This window comes from Triturus cristatus, chromosome 2_2 (genome assembly GCF_964204655.1).
Source record: "Triturus cristatus chromosome 2_2, aTriCri1.1, whole genome shotgun sequence".
Classification (NCBI taxonomy): domain Eukaryota; kingdom Metazoa; phylum Chordata; class Amphibia; order Caudata; family Salamandridae; genus Triturus; species Triturus cristatus.
Window position 1 is genome coordinate 27,352,777 of NC_140582.1, and position 20,579 is coordinate 27,373,355.

Genomic DNA, 20,579 nt, shown 5'->3' on the forward strand with positions numbered 1-20,579 from the left:
GAACATTCATTAATTTGTTATGTCTTTCACCTTGAGGTAACTACATATAAAATAGTGCAAAGTTTAAATGAGAAATACATTAAAAAAGTTACATTGATCTGCAGCAAATGCACTATAAGAACATATGAAATTATGAAACCTCTATTGGTCAATGCACTGAGGAGGTCTGGGTGTATCCAGAGAGCCACAGAGTTAAATGTTGGTTGGTGTAGTGGAGAATAGTGACTTTAGTATTTTTAATGCTATGAGGTCACAGCCTGTGACAAAAAGCACAGTTATCATGTAAGTTATTATTTTAAACTTCTGTTACACACAGTGTAAGATAGACTGCTACAAAATTATCAAAAAAAGTTTAAGATGAAATGGTGCTTCCAAAATATAGATTTTAGTAATACTCAGCAGATAATGCATTCCTTTTTATATAGCTATCCCTCAAATGCAAATACTGCACCACTCACCTGGTAACTCTCTTGCACTACCACCCAAAAAGAATAATTCTTTATCATCACAAAGCTTCAAGTGATGCCATCAATTCAAGCCAGTACTGGCTCCCACGCACCTTTTACATTTCCATATTAACCAGTGGCGCATATTTGCATTTCATTCAGGCAAGCAGGCACCCTAGCAAGAAGGCTTGTTTATTGTTTAGCTCTCTACCCACCTTTAGTTCCACAGCCAAGGAGATTCCATGCCTTACATTTCACTTGAAGCACTTAAACTATAGGAATTAACTGTCCCTGTAAAGTTGTCTTTTCAATAGCAGGGGAACGGTTTCTCATAAATTAAAATGTATGGGCATGTTGTGCCCCTCTGATCCTGCCCAATTTGACCACTGGTCTAAAGGGACCCCATGTGAGTAAGTGGCTTTCCCGTTGGGGCTGGATATAATCGCTGCTATCACCTCTTCCAGTGAGGGACAGTACTTGGGGAGAAAGCAATCCTTTGCTGTGGTAGGGGAATCCCTATAAATTCCCATTTCGTCACTAATGGAATAAACCACCCCAAAAAAAGTTGCTCACTCATGCCTAGATATAGTAGATTCAATCATAGGTTATTCGTGATTTTTACGAAATGGTTGATTTATAATAGTCCAGAAAGCCTTCTAATCATTCTTAAAGCATGCTTCCTGAAGATCTTCCAAGTCTTTTAATTTGAGGGCATTTTTTTTTTTACATTCACCCTTTTATAGGTCTTCCTGCAATGGGCAATCTCGGGGCAGACCTAGGGTTGTTGCAAAGAGAGGCCGCTAACTCTTTGTGAGATCTGAAATTGCTACGTCAAGCCATCCCCTAAGATATCTAATAGTAGTGCCTTGCAGCCTACAGGGCCATGGGACTTTAGGTGTAATCCATGCTAAATATGAGATTAACATATCTCTACAGTGACACAGTTCAGAGTGATGCTCCACTGTATAGGCTGAAGTGTTCTTTTCTACGGATTAGAAATATTGGTGACTTTGTTCCATACATTGGCTTTGAGTAGGCCTTGAAAAAACATTTGTGCACTTTTGTAGTATTTATAAAAATATTATTTTTGGTAAAATGTCATAAAGGTTTTCATGAAAAATATATTCATCTTTGACTGAAGCCTGCACAACAATCTAGCTGATTCTGCTAAACTCCCTCTGCTGCAATGACAGCAATTGGATTCCATAGCCCTGCTAATAGGTAGGAGGTAGCTTTCAAGAAAGGCCAAAGGATCTTGGGGAGCAGATGGACTACTGGAAATAACTCTGGTAGGTAGACAGAATACATTTAATCACATTGTATCTATCCTTACCTGTTTAGAATTGTGAACAGAAGGGAAGCTAGAGATAGACACAAAGAGTAAAATCAAAATATTACCTGATTTACCTTAAACCAGGATCCACTGAAAGCTCACCTTTGAAGAAGGGCTACCCATAGACATCCTGGTTCCATTCCGCAAGGCAGAGGATCCTGTCCCATAAACAGTTTGAGTGGGTCTTTTGCTGGGAGGGAAGGGGATGTACTCATTCTTATAGGTTAACCTTGGAATGGCTGAAGGAACCTCCATGTTATAGAAGGGTCTAATATGTTTTTTAATTTAAATAACCCAGGGAGTAGTCAGTTTTCCATACATGACTGATCCTTTCAATGTTTGCACTTTGACAAGCTGATGGGACATAGTGATGTTGAATTGAGGCACTCTCAAACTAAAAGGCATAGCGTGTGTTGGAAAGTAAACATTTCTTCATGTAGTCTTGGCTATTTACCAGTGAAAGTTCATAACTCATGCAAACACACATATAGCCATGGGTACCCACCCCCCAGAGAACTCTCTTGATGCACCCCACAAATAAATTTACAAAAGCACAGTAGTAGTTGGAACAAATCTGGCGCTATGAAAGTAGACGTGAACCCCCTTTTTTACAAAAATTTCTTTGCATGTAGGTTAACCCTTATACGTTGCATATTTGTTATGCCAAAAAATATGCAATCAACTAGAGAATGAATCTGCATCAATATTCCCAGATCTCAAAAGGTTCAAAAGTGAGATTTGCTCTCAAGCGGGAAAAATAAGGAAGGACTTGGAAGAAGACCCATGTTTAAACATGGATATGTTTATTGGTAAAATAAGCTGTGATGAAAATTGAAATATTGTGATTATTGTTTCATCCTGCAACACATGTGCTAAAACCTTTTCTTTCTCTAATTTCCATTGCTTTACCTTGTCCCCTACCAGAGCCCAAAGGATGTAACAGGGGTGCTGCATTCCTATTGGTTGACACCCAAGGCATGTTGTTTTGGGTTTGGGGCAACACATCTTCATGATTATTTTTATCCTCTGGACATATGGACCCAATCTCCAGTAGCACAACCCCATTGGCTGCTATTTTACAGCACTGCATGAAGATAGCTTCTACGAAGGCAAAATATGTATCCCAATGTATAAGATGTCCAATCGTATTTATATGATTCATTAATGTGAAACCTTTAGTGTGAGGATGAGTGATATTCAGAAATACAGTGAGCTATATTCAAGTGGTTCCAATATAAAAATGTGTATACTTGGTTGCAAAATATAACTATTTGTGACTACCTACAATGCTCCCAGAATGCTCCTTGATTAACTTGAAAAAACACAAAAAGGCTACTGATGGGTCTGCTAAATTGTGGTGCATTTTCAAGGAAACTTTAGTATGCCATTTTTGAAAGGCAACATTTTATAGAAAATGTTGCTGGATACCAATATTTGAAAAACTAATAACGAAGAAGCAAGTTAATACCACGATGAGCAGCAAGTAACAATGAATAAATAAATAAATGCATAAATAAATAAATTATGTGCCCCCGTCTTACAATTAAGTCACACAAGTTCATCCACAGGTCTTTGACCTTGCACCGGTGCAGATTTTGTACTTTCATGAATTCACCAGAATTTACAGAAGCTACAACAATAGCAGGTGTTTAAAAGTACTCTTGTTCCATCTCTGTATGATCAAATATAGAAACATATATTTGCTAATGCGAAAATCTTGAAGATAACTTCATATTCACTTGTTAAAATGTTTTTCTCCAAGGAAACATATTTTCACATAACAAAACTCTGTTTCCTACTCTCTATACTTTTTAGAAGGAGGTGTAGGGTTCCCTTCCACCTTGAAAAAGCATTACTAGTGTCTTTGTCAGGAGTAAATAGATTACCTTTTTCATAAATGAAAGAAGCTGGAGAGTAGTTGATCTCAAATGTATGTACGTTTTTGAGTGTTTCACAAACTCACATGTCATTCTACCCCCTGAAATGACCACCTCCCATTGACTTCCATCCCCTGTGAGTATATTTGCTCTATTAGACATCTTCAATTTTTGTAAATGAATGAAAGCGCTTATAGAGTGCAGGACTCACCCCAAAGGAGTATCTCCATGCTGCGAGCGGAGGTAGGGAAGCTAGGAAGCAGAATCAGTTGTTAAAAAGTTCAGTTTTCAGGAGTTTCCTGATTTTTAGGAAATTAGAACATTTGCGTAAGTGAATAGAGAGTGAGTTCCAATATCGTGGGGCAAGGTACGAGAAAGTTCTGCCACCAGAGCCGAGTCTTTCCTTTAATAACTGCAAAATAACCTCTTTTGTATGTCATCCAAACATACACACATATATACCCTTAGGAATACGGCCAGTACCATTTTGACTATGACCCAGCAGAGTTCATCTAGGTGTCAAATCTAAAAAAACAGTCATTGATATAGTGCTAAACATATGCTCACTGTTAACTCAACCATAGGAACTGAGGCGCAGTGATATGAAGTGATTTGTCCAAGAATTTCACAATGTGGCCAAGGGTAAAAGAGTAGTCTTGTTGAGCTTCAGTTGGCAACCTAGGCACAGGAACGCAAATATAATCTGGGTTTACTTGCAGTGAATCCGATACGAGCTACTGGTGCTAAACCCTTGGTGGCTACTTCTCGTGAGGTAAAAAAGCTAAATCAGAAGCTAAACATTCTAGTAATGGCACAATTTAAGCAGTCATCACTACTGAGGCAAAAGGAATAAATAAATTGAAGCGGGTGAGAACGAAACTGAAGGTGTCCGAAAGTTGTGGAAAGGAGGGTCAGAAATGAATTAAGTTGAGAGTTGCGTTTTCTGGTGACCTTTCATAAAGGTTGAGTTCTAACAGTCAAATATTGTGATTGTACATTTCAGGTTGAAGCCATTTAAATATCCGACACAAAGGAGCTGCCCGAAATCCCTCCTGCCCATAGCGCCTTGAGACCCTCACGGGTGAGTAGTGCACTTTACAAATCCTTGATTGATAAAATCCCTGATTGATTGTATGAATCCAATATATTCCACAATTCAAATTCTAGTGGTGGCTTTCAGTTGGAGTTGATTGGTGAGTCTTCCTTACTGAAAGTATATGGCCCTCCTTCCTGTGAAGAGATAAGGAGTTTTATTAAGGGTGTTAGGTACTCTGGGGCAATGGGCCTGGATGATCTCCCGATACCTCCTATTAAAGAAGATATTTCCTCATGGGCCCTTTTTCTCCATCCGGTGTTTCAATACTGTTATTTGTATGGGGCTATAACGTCCTCTTGGAAATGAAGTATAATGGGATCTTTATACATAAAGGGTTCCAAAAACGTCTCCCGCCCAGCTTTAGGCATATTGCATTATTGGATGCGATTGGGAAACTGTAATTTACCTACATATGGCCCTTACTGTTTTATACTGGTTTTTAAGGCAATTATGTATGTACTTATCATTGCTCTTTCGCTCAACTGATCATTTGGTTGTACTAACATCAATGTTAACTAATTACGCAGTATATCTGTACCCTCTTTTTTTAAACAATAGCAATGTATTTTTATTTGTAGCTTTTATGACATTTCGGTCGAAATAAAGATTAAATTAATACTCTCATCCCTGTGGAGCAGGTTGACTTTTGTAAGCTTTGTGGTATCTTAGATTATATCACAGCCCTCTAAACTTTGATTGAAAAGAATACAGTAGGTAAGGGTAGGGCTTCAGATGCTGCCTTTGTAGATTTCTCCACAGCGTTAAACAGGGTTGATTGTCGGATGCTGTGGAGGACGTTGGTTGTAATGGGGATCCCTGCACACTTGTTTAGGCTACTTTTTGCTTTGCACTCTTCTGCTTGAACACATGTCCTAATGGAAGGGAACCAGGGCTTGGTCGAGCAAAGTAGAAGCCCATAATGGGTTGAAGCAAGGGTGGTTATTAGCCCCTCTTCTGTTTTCCCTCTATATCTATGACTTGCCTAGCAGAGTTGGTCAGTGTAAGGGGACCAACCAAAACTAAGAACAATTGAACTTGGTTGTCTTCTCAATGCGGATAACCCTATCTTGCTAGACTTAACCCCGATAGGGTTATGAAGACGTGTTTTTGAGTTAGGAAACTAGGCTGATGAACATTTCCTAAAAATAAACATTTCCAAAAGCAAAGTTATGTTTTTTACGTCCTGGGGGAGTAGGGTTTAGAAAGATTTCCATTGGTTTTTAGTGAAGGGCAAGTTAGAAGTGGTAAAGTTGTACCCGTATGTAGGTAGAATTTTTACCAGTAACTGCTCTAATAGCAATCACATTAGTCAGTGCAGAAGCAAGGCAATTTCTCAGTCTTCTGCAATTGTCAGGTTATATAAATGTTGCGGGCATAGACACTTTGCCCATGTCTTGGTGCTATATAAGGTTAAAATTCCGCCTTTATTGCATATGCCTGTGATTCAATGGATGAGCAGTACTGGGCCTTCTTTGAGCAGGTGGAAGGGCACATTTGGCACCAAATATGTATCTTGAATAGCGTACTGAATAGTGATCTGGGCTGCATTAAAACATGAAATATTTTTCTGACTGAAGAAGAGATGCGCTGTTTTCTGACATTATGTGGAAGCATTCAATATGTTTGGGCAAAGTGAAGCAGATATTCTCCTAAAGCCAATTTAGAAAAATTTGATTACGAAAGTAATGTATTAAGTTAGTCACAAAAAGAGATATTGTACTGTGTTCGCCGCACATTAGGAATGATATCATACGGGAGAGTGGCACATGTAAAAAAAATCCCAACCGTATGTTTTATGCAACCTACCCCATGGTGTGCGTAGACCCATTTTGCTATTAAGGCTGAACTTGCTCCCCCTACGAATTATAACATGAGCATGGGAAGGATTATCTAGGGTTGAGAGTCTTTGCGACCTTTGCAGGAACCGTGTTCAAGATTTAAACCATGTGTTATTTGTTTGTCCTCTACTACATTCATTGCAACGTCAATTGTTAAGACCATTGTTCCTAAAATATAATATTTCCTCAGCAGTGGAATCCCGGAACTGTCTTTTGGCCTCACTCTCGGAAATAGTTGTTAAAATATTTTTATCTTTTTTAAACAATTCTTAAATATATTTAAATAGGATTATATTAAGTGTATTTGCTCTCACATTTTATGAATATGGTCGTTTAAGGTAATACGATTTGCACAGTCTAAGTAGATTTACAGTATTTGCATTGCTTTGTAAAGCCAATTGGTCTGAATTATACTGAAGTACTGTACTAAAGTTGCACTATTGTTCCTGCTACATTTCTATGTTGGATAGGTTTTGCATTTCTCACTATTCAATAGCACATGTGCACTTAATCAGTCCATGGACTTTTTTTATTTACGTGGAGTGTGTTTGTACATTGAATGTCTTTCATCTTTCGGTCACGTCTTTTATTTTGTATGTTACCAAATGTGAGATTTGTTTTAGTAGATCTTTGTGTATTTTTTATGTGGCCCTCTTTGAGTTCCGAATCATAATATTTTTTTTTATATTATTTGCAGTGAAACATGTGATTGTTTACATGTAAAGTTGCCAGAACAATTCACAAGACACTTTCTCCGAAACTCGAAAACAGTACAATGTTATATTTAGAAAAACAATATATATCCTGACTTGTTATAAACAGAGTTCTGACAGAATGAAAATGCTGACATAGATAGACCCCTACCATGATCAGAAAGGTGGCCTAACAAGTCCTATATATGCAGAGCATGTACGTTTTTTAAGATTCAAAGCAAGTAGAGCACTTGTTCTGAGTCTGGTATAATAAGAGAGGTGACATAAAAGGAGCCTTGTTGGCATCCACAACTTGACGTAATTTGAGCTCTGGCATAATAGGAGAAACTATTACCACAGCTCTGATGTAGTTGGAATATTGTCATAATTTATCACTTCACTGCATGGCATAATATAGGGCAAGGGATTTTTTCTTCATCAGACAAATATATTTCTAAACCACCTCACCCCTTGCACATGTGCACATTTTATAAAACTCCACACTTCTGATGTAAGGAGGGAGAATGAAGAGGGGGTGCATTTGGGAGAGGATTCCTAATTCCTTTCTGACTAACTACCATAGAAAAGCTCTGTCATGAGTAGCCCTGCTTATGTTTACAAAAGGCAAAGTATCATAAAACTGAGTTGAAAACGTCCTGTGCAAGTCAATAAATTCACAAATGGCAATTTGCAGCCCATATACTACCCGCCACGCTTCAAGATTGCTGTACGCTGCTGGGGGCATGTTGGAAAAATATGTGTCTAATGATTCCGGTAGGCCAAGCTTTAGGTGCCTATTGTATTGCGTGTTCAGGGCACACTTGTGTGAACTGGCAGACACTTGTGTGCGTATGCTGCCTGCAAAATGCTGCTGTGCCCCTTTACAAACTGGCAGAACTGGAAAACACTGACGTGGCCAGCATCACAATATCCGGGGATGAAGCGGACAAGGTGGTAGAAACACTGCACGGAATCTATCGGGTCAAAATTGGACGTGGGCATCAGATTGTGAGTTGAAGGATTCATTGCTGGTACAGTTGCACCCTTTCTAGGTCTCGCGGAAAAAGACCTTTAGCCATCGGCACAGCTTTGCGGGCAAAAACATGCACGCGTTGCATTGCATCCAATGGCAACGCGTGCACGTCTGGCGATTCCCTTGCGGGAGCGAGCTTTTTCACCATGTGCTATCAATTATCTCTCCTGGCGCCGCTCGCTCCCGCAAGGGAAACGCTGCCTGCTCTTCGCTGCACTCCCCCCACCCCCTACTTGTGCGAGGCGCGCATGCTTGTCTTTATTTACCGCCCGGGCATGCCGCGGCTTGCGCGCCTGTCTTCATTACGACATGTTTTTGCCGAGAGAAAGCTTCCTGGCTCATTGTCTGTTATTCACTTGACATTAAGCAAAGTGTCACCAATGACAGCCGGTAAACGCTTTGCCTGTTTGCTAAGAAGTGAATTTATATATATATTTTTTCATTTTGATATTTTTTATGAACATCGAAGCTCTGATGCCAGGCTTGTCCTTGCAGCGTTTAGCGCGAGGCCTCAGCGTGAGTCATGTGATGTACTATCTGGCCGGCATTAAATTGGCTGTCAATTTGTGTACAGTAAATCCCCTTTTTTTCATTCACTAAGCGGTTTCGGGCAAGGAAGGGAGGCCTGGGTGCAGCGGGCTGCTTTGTCAACAATATCACAGCCAGGCTGGGCAGCCACTAGGCTGGCTTACTGACATCTGTATCTCGACTAAATGGATTGATTTAGCCTGCATGATTCGCTGAGACTTAATCATTTGTCGCTGTTTGGTGTGATTTGCAGGTCGTTAGTTCTATACCTGACAGGGCCTAACCAGCTGTTCAACCTTCCAAGGTCAATTACATCAGGATTATTACACTTAGCAAAGCTAATTCGGAAAAACGATTATTTAAATGAATTGCAAACAAGAGACTGAGTTATGAACCCTCCGTAAAATAAGTTAATAACACACAGATTTTACTGTTGAATTTATATGGTGAACTCTTCAAACTAAAATGTCTCCTATTGCTTCAATAATTTGTATTAATATTGCCCAATACAGGGCATGAGTACGAGACAGCCAGAGTGTTATCCCCCAGGAAGGCATATCTAGGGGGCCTAGCGATTCTGCACTCAGATTTAACAGGTAGGGATTACCAGGGCCCAGCGGTTAATTTGTAACAAGCATTGGCATAGCCAATAGGTCTCACTTTTGGGACCTTATAAGTATTTAGTTATGCAGCACCATATCCTTGGTGCACCAACATTAACTGTTGCATTGATTTAAAAAATTTTTTTTTAACTTTTTTATTTTCATTTACAAGGACAATATAACAAAAAATCTGGTTACATTGGGTGGTGTCTGTTACCGTATTACTTTCATTGCAGGTCATGTACACATGTAATGCATTGTCAAGATTTGTCGTATTTTACATTTTGGATGTATCAAAATGTCTGGATCCCGGCCATTGTTATGCCCCCTTACTAGACCCAGTGGGTCAGTCGCTCAAGTCTGGATCCGAGTCTGATGCCGGAGGAGCACAGATGTTACCCCGAAATGAATTCCACCTACCCCACACCCGTTCCCACTTTTTGGGACACCCTCTGTGTATAAAAACTGCTTTTTCGGCCACCATTGAGCTATCCATATCGTGACACCATCGTCTCTGCTGGGGGGCTGCTGGCACACCCCAGTGTTGTGCGATATTGCATTTTGCCAACATGATCCCCAGGGTTGCCCAGTCTTGTGCTGCGTGATTTAGGTCAGTTGGTTCCCATATATTGAAGAGGCACCTTTTTGGTTCTGGGTGAACCTGAAAACCACACACCCGAGTAGTTGTGTCCCTCACCTCCTCCCAGTAGTGTGTTATGTGTGGACAGTCCCAGAACGTGTCGTAGAATGTGCCCCTTTTCTCACATCCCCGCAGACAGAGAGGTGTTTCAGCTCGGCCGATTTTGTGGAGCATAGTTCTAGTGTAGTATGTCCTATGTACCTTCAGTTGCACCAACCGTGCCGGGACGGGATCGCCACCTCCCTTGGGGACGCTAGTGCTTCTTTTCAGTCCTGGTCGTCTATGTCTCCAAGGTCCGCCCGCCATTTGTCTCGCAAGGCTAGTGTGGGATCTGTCTGATTATTAACAAGTTTACAATACGTGAGGGAAATGGCCCTCTTAGTGAGCTGGTCTGTAAGGACACGGTCCTCAAGTGGGGATGATTCGGGGAGAACCGTGCCTCTAGGTGTGCCTCTAGGTATGGCCCTTGTAAGTGCATGTTTAATTTGTGTGTAGCAAAATAGTTCTGTGTCAGCCATTTGATACGTCGTTTGCAGTTGTGTAAAAGCCACTACTTCTCCCTTTTTCCAAAGGTCCCCAATTCTTGAGATACCAATCAGGTCCCACTGCGCGAACACCTTACTGTTGCGGAGTGTACCAAGTTTTGGTGTATTCCACAATGGTGTGAGATGTGTCAGGACTCCCTCCCATCCGAGCGCCCGCTGCGCTATGAACCATGTGCGTATTGTATGCGCGGTGGGACCCATCCATGCATCTTTTTTGTTCTTGTGGTAAAGCTTCCTCAGAGGTCCTTCGGTCCCAAGAGCATGTCGGTTGAGCCGGGGAGCCGGTTCCTCCTGAGGGGCATGGAGCCATTGGTTCACTATAATAAGTTGTGAGGCCCAGTAGTACAGCTGTATGCTAGGCAAGGCTATTCCACCATCGTACCAGCTCCTAGTAAGTTTGGACAGGGCTATGCGGGGGGGTTCGCCACCCCAGAGGAGCAGTCCCACCTCTGCCTCGATTGCCTTAAAGTAAGAGTCAGGGACCAGGGTGGGTGTATTTTGCAGAGCGTATAGGAATCCGGGAGAGCCATGATTTTAAATAAGGCTGCGTGGCCCAGGAGGGTCAGGGGTAGTGTATGCCAGTGCTTTACGTCGTTCTTTAATCTCCGGAGGGGGGGCTTAAGATTTCTCTCGAAAAATTGAGCAGGATCTGGGGTAATGTGGATACTCAGATATTTAAAGCCCTCTTCCCCCAGCTGTATCATCACTCCCTTGGGTAGACGTGGACGGGAACCATGGAGGACAAAGAGAATCGACTTCGCCCAGTTAATCGTGTAGCCCGAACATCTGCCACAAGTGGCACAAATGTCTAGTAGACAGATGATGGAGTGGCTGAGGGAGGACATATATAATAATATATCATCCGCGTACAGTGATATAAGGTCCTCCCACCCCTCCGTCCATCGCAGTCCTCGTATCACTGGGTCGTTTCATATCCAGGTTGCTAGGGGCTCGAGCACTAGGGCGAATAGGAGTGGGGATAGGGGACATCCCTGTCTGGTCCCGCGCCCTAGAGGGAAGTCCTCAGAGATGCGCCCATTGACCACAACATGCGCCAGGGGTTGTGTATACAGTAACTGGACCCATGCGCGAAAATTGGGCCCAAAACCAAAGTGCTGTAATACTGCGAACATGAAGGGCCATTCCACCCGATCAAAAGCCATGCTGGCATCCAGCGATAGAATGACTGCCTCCTCTCAAATGGTAGACATTCGAGCCAACACCCCGTGGAGCCTTCTTAAATTCATTGCCGTGTTGCGGCCAGGCATAAACCCGGACTGATCCGGGTGGATAAGTGACACGAGGTGTGGCTGAAGCCTAGTGGCCAGTACTTTCGCTGAGATTTTCGCCTATGCATTGAGGAGTGAAATAGGACGGTATGAGGCACAATCCTGAGAGGGCTTGCCAGGTTTCGGGATCGTCACTAAGGTCGCTGTCCTCTGATCTCTGGACTGTGTACGTACATTTTCAGTAACTGGGGTCCCAGTCTTTCTGCATCCGTTTTATAGAACTCTACCGGAATGCCGTTGGGACCTAGGGCTTTGCCTGATTGTAGACCCCTAAGTGCAGCAATAATTTCATCCACCGTAAATGGCTCGTCTAGTGTGTCGGCGTCTCGGGGTGTCAAAGTGGGCAACCAAATGTATATGAGAAAATCTAAAATTTACGCCACTGTGGCGTTTGTGGATGGTGTGTAGACTGCCTCGTAGTGGCTTGCGAAGGCTGTCACTATGTCTTGAGGGTCCGTTACGTTCTCCCCGGAGGGTAAATGCAGACTAGTGCGCTCTTTCTTGTCTAGCCAGCCCAGCAACTTACCGGCCTTGTCCCCCGTCTCATAGATTGTGTGTTGTGTATTTCGGACTCTCACCTTGGCTTCCTCCCATGTGTAGTCCCTATACGCTTGTTTGCCCAGGTCTAGCTTATGCGTAGTCTCATTGGTCTGTGTTCTGGTGTGTTCTTCTTTTGCTAGGCTAACCGCGCTCTCTAGTTCTAGCACTTGGTGGGATTTGTTACGTTTGTGCAATGTTATTACAGATATTGCTTGCCCTCGTAGGACCGTCTTGTACGCCTCCCATAGAATACTAAGGGGATCAACTGAGTGTGTATTTTCTTGAAAATATTGTTCTGTGGTTTTTCGCAGCTGTTTCCTAATAGTCGGGACTTTGAGGTACCCCGGGTAAAGCGGATAAATGCATTTACGTCCCATGTGCTGTGATGTGTATGTCACTAACAAGGGTGAGTGATCGGATATCCCTCTAGGGAGGTGTGTGATCTCTGAAATTGCTGCTAGGCTTGGCGGGGATGAGAGGATGTAATCTATCCTGGACAGACTGTTTTGGACACCTGAGTGGTACGTGTATTGGCGCACCGCCGGATGTCATGTACGCCAGACGTCTATAAGTCCCATCGCTTCCGCAAAGTCACGTAAATGTGTAGGGGGCTTCCCTTGGTCTTGCGCCGGTAACCTATCCTGGGAGGCGTCAAGGACTGCGTTAAAGTCCCCTCCTATAATAAGTTCCCCCGGGGATAGGGTGAGCAGAAACTCACCAAGAGCTGAGAGGGCCGGGGCAATGAGCGCGGGTGGTACGTATACTGTAACTAAGTTGTACGCTCGTCCCTCCCATTGACAGGATAGTGCCGCAAAATGCCCCTGGTCATCCCTCTGAGTGTCCTGTATTATCAATGGGTAGCTTTTACGTATTAATATTCCCACCCCTCTGGATCCCGTGGTGAATTCAGAGTGTATTACCATTCTGAAACCCCATCTGTCAAGCGCTCTAGTAGTGGTCCCTACCAAGTGGGTTTCCTGCAGGAGGACAACAGATGGGGCGTGTCTCTTGAGATGTTGTAGCACGAGCCCTCGTTTGATTTTATCGCCTAGGCCGTTGACATTCCATGATATGAGAGTGAGGCGGGGCAGGGTTTACGATTGTCGTCCAGACTTAATTGCGGGGTGCCAGACATCCTGGCGCACCGGACTCTAAGGCCGTTCTGCGACATTGGATTTGTGTATGCGAGTTGATGGGTTCCCTGTGCACAACCCCAATGTACCTGGTACCAGCTTATAACAGATGAACATTTCTAGGAAAAAGGAAATACAAATTCTAACAATCCCAAAGTCAAATCCCCCTCTCCACACCCCACCCTGCCTCCCTGCTAGACAGATTTCCAACTACCCGCCACCCCAACTTTGCAGAGCGCTTTAATCCCATGAACAGTACTTGCGTGTAGGGGGAGAGAGGATCCGGGCCACGCCAGACATCCCTTCCCTCCAGGACATTGAAAAGGTGTTTGATATTACGTTAATCGAGGCATCTTAAACACAGTTTCAGTAGGTGTCTTATGTCATTATTAGTTCACTTCTGGACCACCACGGGCGATCCGCATCCAGGCCAGGTCTCTCAGCAGGAGGTGAGCAGAGGTGTCATCTCTAAAGTCTGAGCTTCACCAAATTGGTGACCAGCATCCAATGAGGGTCCGTCTTCTGCATCCGTGTGGCGGCGGTTGAGTTCTTTGTCTGTGCGTCTCTGGCCGTGTGTTGTTGCTTCTGTTCTTTGCCGTTGTTGTCGTCCACTGCCGTTTGTAGGCCTGTTAACTTGCCGCCAGCCCTCCAGCCAGTCATGGGCGTCCTCTGGCCTGTCTTACCGTCCGCCACTACTCGAAGTTTCGCTGGATAAAGCATGGAGTATGCCAGTTCTCTGCGCTGAAGTTCCTTCTTTTTTTTTGTTTGAAAATCCTTTATTGTACATCAAAATCAATACAAACATGGGCCTACAACCACCAGGGCCGGCCGCTAATATGTACATGGTCAACAACATCAAGGAAACAATGGGCCCCCTGGGGCTCAGCCGAATTGACAAAATATTGGGTGCACCTCAGAAGTTATCCGGATACATTAATTTTAGAAATACAAACAAAAAGGAAAAATAAATAGCACCAAAAGACAAGGCGGCAACCATCGAAAAAGAGGCGTCTAACCACGGCTGGGAGACCACACAGTACCAACTCCACCCTCGGGTGGTCAATGAGGATGATCAAGGGGGAGGTGGGGGGGACGGGAGAGCCATAACCATCTACAGGTGAAATGGAATAGTCCGGGAACCCCAGGATCAGGGGGACAAGGCAGCATCAGATGAGTCCACGAGGGGGGGTGTGCAGATGTTCCCACGGTACGCGTTCCACTGGCCCCAAATTCTACCCCATGCCCCTGGCTTACCCCGGGCCACATACACAGTCTTCTCTCTGCACATGCACCAGTCCATGTTCTTCTTCCATACTGACACGGTGGGAGGCCGCCGGGAACCCCAAAGCTGTGCGATGTCCCTCTTAGCAACCATGTTCCCAAGGGCCACCCATCGAGTCTGAGCCGCATTATAATCGTTAGGCTCCCACACGTTCAGCACACATCGGCGAACCTCAGGCAACAGGGCGACCCCAGTGACACATTCCATGACAGCATGCACCCGGCGCCAATACTCCGCAACCTTATGGCACTCCCAGAGAACATGGAGAAAAGTGGCGCTGAGCCCACAGCCGCGCCTACAGAGCCCGTCTTCAGAGAAACCCATCAGAACTAAACGAGGGCCCGTCACGTAGACACAATGGAGAATTTTAAGCTGGACAAGACGGAGACGCGCGGGTATGGCCACCTCCTTAGGGGAGGACAGCGCAGACTGCCAGTCCTCGTCGTCCAGTTCCACCCCATCCCCGATCCACGCCTCTCGCAGACGCACGAGGAGATCCACCCGAATGTTTATTAGTTTTTTCTAGATAAGGGAAATAGTACGGTCGGGCAAGTGACCGTCGAGTATGCGGTCCTCGAGTGGCGAAGACACAGGGACTGCAGTCCCCGCCCCGATGGCCAGGAGCAAAGCGTGGCGAACCTGAACGTAGCGAAAGAACTCCCTCTCACTCAATTCGTATTCACTCTGCAGCGCAGCGAAGGATTTAACCGCACCCTTCACCCAAAGGTCACCCACTCTGCTGATGCCAATCGTGTCCCAACGCTCGAATCCCTTCGTCATCCAGAGGCTTCCCAATCTTTCAGACGCAAACAAAGGGGTCGCGCCCGTCAAGCGATCATTCCAGCCCATGGCCACATTCGCAGCCTTCCACAAGCGTACTGCAATCTTAGTGGGACCGGTTAAGGTCCTCCCAGCCGATCGAGAGTAAAGCGCTCTGTTAAAGTTGCCACCAGGCAACAAAAATCTATCCATGTCGAAAGCCGGATTCGGACCAGGTGAGTACGTTGCATGGTTAATAGCAGATAGCTGGGAAGCCCAGTAGTACCTCCTGATGTCCGGGAGCGCGATGCACCCGTCGTACCAGGGGAGAGTCAGTTTTGCAAGAGCAATACGTGCACGACCGCCCCAGACAAGTCTCCTCTGTAAGCTCTCTACTTCCCGGAAGTAGGCCGCCGGAATAATATCAAAGGAGTTCTGAAGTGCGTAAATAAATCGGGGAAGGGACATCATTTTAAAAAGTGCCGCACGACCGAGGGGAGACAAGGAAAGCTTACGCCAGCGGGCCACGTCTAACCTCAATCTCCGAAGTGGAGAGAGGAGATTATGCTCGTAGCGGACAGCAGGATCCAATGAGACGTACACCCCCAGGTACGTAAAGCCGGAGCTGGACGCCTTAATGGGAAAACGAGAGGGCAAGAGAGGAAAGCCACCGGATATAGCATAGACACAAGATTTGGACCAGTTAATGATCAAACCAGAGTTCTTACCGAAGGAAGTGAGGATGTCAAAGAGCACATTGAGTGACCTACGTGGTGAGGTGAGGTACAAGAGAATGCCGTCCGCGTACAACGAAACACGATCCTCGAAGCCAGGGGCCCACTGGATCCCTCTTATCGACGGTTCCCAACGGAGCCAAGCAGCGCGCGGTTCCAAAGCTAACGCGAAGAGCAGGGGAGACAACGGGCACCCCTGCCTAGTGCCCCTCCCAAGAACGAAGGGCCGGGAAACCCTCCCGTTAACGACCACCTGCGCCAGCGGGGCAGCGTATAAGAGTTTAACCCAATTAATAAATCCCGCCCCGAAGCCAAACTTTGCCAGGGCAGCCCAAAGATACGGCCATTCTATCGTATCAAAGGCCATCGTGGCGTCCAAGGAAACCAAGATGGCCGGCTCTGAAAGATACTCCGCCCTTGCAAGTACGCCATGTAGGCGCCGCAAGTTAAGGGCCGTATTCCGGTGCGGGATAAAACCGGATTGGTCCGGATGCACCAGATCGCAAATAACAGTAAGCAGGCGGTTCGCAAGAACCTTGGCAAGGATTTTCGGCTCAGCGTTCAGCAGAGAAATAGGCCTATACGAGGCGCAACGGTCCCGAGGTTTACCGTCCTTGGGAATCACGACTATAGTGGCCAGGCGTTGGTCATCAGGGAGAGAGCCGATTTCAAGCGACTCCGAGAACATACGACGGAGAAATGGCGCAAGTTTATCCGGTTGCAGTTTATAGAGTTCAATCGGGAGTCCGTTGGGGCCCATAGCCTTGCCTGAGCGAAGGGAACGGATCGCGGTTGCAATCTCGTCAACCGAAAGCGGGGCATCCATCTGCTCACGCTCCTCCACCGACAAGCAGGGCAAAGCAATATCCTTCAACAAGTGGCGAGAGTCAGCCTCATCTCTAGTAGACACCGGGGAGTACACAGCACAGAAGTAGTCCGCAAAACACTCCACAATCTCACCAGGATCAGTCACACTCACTCCCTCCGACGTCTGAAGCACAGGGGACCACTCGATTCACTCTCTCCTTCTTATCAAGCCAAGCAATCAATTTACCTGCCTTATCCCAGCATCATACAGTCTACCCTGCTGCTCCCTATACATTGTCCAAGCAGCATCCGTAACAAGGGACTTATATTCGAACTGCTTCAGGTTGAGGGCGTGGAGCCCGTCCTGAGTGACACCCGTCTCCAAGGCAGCCTCCAACCCGGATATCTCAGCCTCCAACGCAACCACCTCCCCGTTCTTAGCTTTCTTGGCCTCCACGATCAGGGATAGGGCATGTCCTCGGAGGACCGTTTTGAAGGCCTCCCATAGGGACACCGAGGACAAGACGGACCCCTCATTCTCCAGAAAATACTGATCAAGCGACTTAATGAGACCCTTGCGAATCTTGGGGTCACGCAAGTACCAGGGGTTAATGGGGGCGATCCGCCCGGCGGATCGCATCCCGGTATCGAAGAGGAGCCACAATGGGGAATGATCGGAAATGCCCCGGGCCAGGTGCTTAACCTCCCGGACCCGGGTGGTCTGGGCCACGGGCATTAGAAAATAATCTAGTCTGGAGAGACTCCCGTGGGCCCCGGAGTGGAATGTGTACTGACTCTGTGTCGGATGTATCAACCTCCAGCAGTCCACCAGACCGAAAGTGTCCAAGAACCCGCCGAGCCACGCCTGGGCGGCCGAGAGGGCCCTGGGCGGGTAACGATCCAACTCGCCAGAAATCACGGAGTTAAAATCCCCACCCACAATCAGGAGACTATCAGGAAGTTCAAGTAACATGCGACCCACATCAGAGAAAGTGGAGGTCTGGAGGCCCGGGGGAACATAGACCGAAACCAATGAAAGAGTTTGCCCCTCCCACCGCCCAGTCAAAGACTCATAGCGCCCTCTATCATCAAGAGTAACTTTGTCAATCTCAAGCGGGAGGGAGGAGCGCAGCAAGATGCCCACCCCTCTGGAGCCAGTGGTGAAGCCAGAGTGTGCGACCAGTCGGTAGCCCCCCCTGTTCATAGCATGACATACATTTCCCACCAAGTGCGTCTCCTGAAGAAATACCACATCAGGGGCCAATTGACGCAGATTTTGCAACACAACCCCACGTTTGATACGGTCCCCCAATCCGTTGACGTTCCAAGACATCAGTTTCAACCCGTCCCCCCCCCATCCCAACACAAGAAGCTGGAGTCCCCGGGCACACAGCCAGACACCTGAAACTGAAAGAAAACAATAACACCGCCTTGAAAAGAAAAAACACACAACCCATCCACCACTGCCACCCTCCCACCCCCACACCATTGCCACCCCCCCCACCCTGCACCCCTGCGGACTATACAGCCCCCCCAACTTGCAGTGTGCCTGTCGCCCTAACAACCCCATGCTACAAGAAGACCCTAGAGGAGGAAAGGGACCCGTCCCCACCCGCACCCAGACGAATCATTAATAGGCAAAATATACAATTGAAGTAGAACCTGGCTGAGCACAGAAGGAAATGTCAAAGTAAAGGGCGAAGAATTATTCCTGCAGAGGCCCACCGCTCTCGGCACCGCCAGTACGCCCAGTTCGGTCTCCCGGTTCCGGCAGGGAATCCAACCAGTCACTCATTGTGTCGGGGCGTTCAAAAAAGAGAGTCCGATCTTCATATTCCACACGAAGCCTGGCAGGGAAAAGCATAGAGTATTTGATGTCCAGATCTCGAAGACGGCGCTTCACCCCCTGAAAGCTCATTCTCTGTTTCTGAACGAGTTGGGTGAAGTCCGGGAAGAGGTTGACGGAGGAATTCTCATACTCAACAGGGCCGTGCACCCTCGAGGCCTGCAAGATCGCATCCCGGTCTCTGTAATGAAAAAGTTTTGCAATGATAGGCCTCGGGGGAGCGCCTGGTCGAGGCCTACCGCCCGGGACACGATGGGCACGCTCCACGGCGAAGAATTTGCTCAGGCCTGAAGGAGCAAGATGATTGAGGATGAGATCCTCGACCATAAGGTCCACCGCCGATTGTTGGAAGTCTCCGGTACACCTATGACACGGATATTATTGCGTCGTGCCCGTCCTTCGAAAACCTCCAGCCGCCGGGACATCGCGTCGTTTGCAGACTTTAGATCGCCAAGAGTTGCCTGGAGGTCTGATACATCCGTGACAAGAGTGGACGTCCTCAAGTCCAACGATTGAACCCTCTCGTTAGTCTTAGAGAGATCCGCCCGGATTAACGTAACATCAATGGCAACCGTGTCAATTTTACGGGCCAGAGCCTCGTACTGCTGGGCGATGGTCTCCCTTATGCCGTTGATGGCGCCCATAACGTCCTGCAGCGACAATTCCATGGAGACGGACGGACCCCGATCTGAGTCCTCCGTGACGGCACCCGCCGGCCCGGGGGTCCCTTTACCCTGGGTATAGCGATCCATGATGTTACTCTGGACTGGTCCTCCACGCAGGGATGTCTTGGTCTTCCGTTTCTCGGGATCCCCCTTGCCCCCCATGTTGGGCGATGCTCACCGGTGGGGTCTGCCCGGACCGATAGCAAATGGGCACCAGCAGATCAGACACAGACTGTCCGGGAGCCCGCTCGGGAGAGTTGAGAAAAAGGGGGCACAAATCAGTCCGGTACCAAGGCCGGAGGACGCCCCAGCCGTGCGAAGTAGCTCCTCGATCAGGACAAGCAGAAGTGCAAAAGCGAAACTGAAAGTGGGTGCGCGGTCATTGGCAAGGCTCCGATGCCGTTGTTGTTCAACTACTCCCCGGCCCTACGGTTCACCAAAGCACCGGGCACAGCTTCCAGGTGGGCCTCCAAAATACAAGACGCTGTATTTCAGGTCGCCCCGGTCCGATTTTCGTTCTGAGAAGAGTTATGGATTCAGCCAAGGTTCATCTTCCAGAATCTGTCCACAAATCCAGGATAGTGTCAGGATAAGTTGCGAGGAGCGGCAAGGGTCCGTGGAGCCCTTTGCTCACGCGACCATCTTGGATGCGCGCGAAGCTCCTCCCCTGAAGTTCCTTCTTGACCTCAAGGAAACTCCTTCTCTGCTTGGTGACTGCCACCGTGTAATCTGGAAAGAAAGAGATGACTTAGTTCTCTATGCGCAGAGGCGGAGCCACTCTAGCTGTTTGGAGAATGGCGTTGCGGTCTCTAAAGTTGAATAGCCTGGCCAAGATCGGTCGAGGGGGAGCCCCAGGTTTTGGTTTACCCCCCGGTATTCTGTGCACCCGTTCCA

At 46.7% G+C, this 20,579-nt stretch overlaps 1 long non-coding RNA gene across 2 annotated transcripts in view; it reads left to right on the forward strand.

Moving 5' to 3' along the window:
- Positions 1–20,579, forward strand: part of LOC146861781 (uncharacterized) — an 819,473-nt gene that overhangs the window by 156,943 nt on the left and 641,951 nt on the right. For both annotated transcript variants that reach the window (XR_014978049.1, XR_014978048.1), the window contains one exon: positions 4,660–4,737. This is a non-coding gene — a long non-coding RNA (uncharacterized LOC146861781). The remainder of the gene's footprint in view (positions 1–4,659; positions 4,738–20,579) is intronic.